This window comes from Myotis brandtii, unplaced genomic scaffold (genome assembly GCF_000412655.1).
Source record: "Myotis brandtii unplaced genomic scaffold, ASM41265v1 scaffold441, whole genome shotgun sequence".
Lineage (NCBI taxonomy): Eukaryota > Metazoa > Chordata > Mammalia > Chiroptera > Vespertilionidae > Myotis > Myotis brandtii.
The window spans coordinates 2,206,423-2,207,637 of record NW_005366873.1 but is presented as its reverse complement, the minus strand read 5'-3'; positions in this window follow the sequence as shown (position 1 = coordinate 2,207,637).

Genomic DNA, 1,215 nt, shown 5'->3' with positions numbered 1-1,215 from the left:
GACACAGACAATTTGAAAACCAAAGAAAAGCCATGGTCCCTCTCCATATAAAAACAAAAATAGTTATTATTGTGAAGAATTGTCATTATTACAATAACAATTCAAGTTGAAGGCAGCTAAGGAGACCCAGGCTGGGATCTTAGCTGAGCTGAATAAGGAGCATTTAACCCAACCCCTTTCTCTGGGCACAGCTCTCAGCAACAGCTACCAAAACCCTTTCCGGATCAGCAAGAATGTTATTTCAAATGATGCGGCCTCTTGACACAGGGTACATTTCTAAGACACAAATGTTTCTTGAAAAATTACATTTTCAGGGGTCTATTACCCTTTCAACAATAGTTCACGAATCCTGAAAGCGAGGTGTTTGATCCTTTCTCTTCGAAGAACTGAGATCAGGAAATAGTCGTCATTGTCAGCGTGGGCTGCGAAGGTTGTGAAGAAGGTCATGGAGAGCAGAGGGAGGAAGGTGCTCTACAGGAGGGCGTGCTTCCTGATGCGGGATGAAAAAGGAGCCTGTTAAGGACAGCTCACCTCAGCTTCTCACCAAGACACCCTTGGAACTTTCTTCCTGCACATTTTAAAGATCTCTTTTCCTTCCAAACCAGATTTGTATTTCTGAACAATAAGAATCTGTACGCCATTCTGAAGTGACTCGGCGTGCTATAGATCTGGGCTCTGGTCCTCATCCTCTCACCAGCTCCCTGTGTGTCTTTGGGTAAGTTACTTAACCTCTCTGAGCCTGTTTTTCTCATCTATAAAAGGAGCATTAGATTAATTGCTAGAAACACATTGCAACTCTGGCCTTCGTTGATGCTTATATCTGGGAGGTAGCTTTTCTCCCAGCCACGTTTGTGTCTACCTCATAGTGTGAAACTCCCACGTTGGCTAGAGATGGGTGCAACTCTCAACACAACCACTGAGCCAGCTGAGGGACATGGCTCTTACTGTCACCAAACTTTAAAAATAACCTTACTGCTTTGCTGGGCTTTTAACCCTTTGAGTGCCAACCAATATCCTAGGAACTATGCTAAAATTGCCAAGGCATTTTTGCTGATTTTACAGCAGTTTAGGGAAAAAATTATGAATCGCAAGTAAATGAAGTTACATATTCAAAAACTTAAGGAAACCTTTACTACATTGACATATTTAGCAATATCATCACTAATAAAAGCAGACTTAGAACTGGACGCCATTTCGAAGCTTTGATAGCGCTCC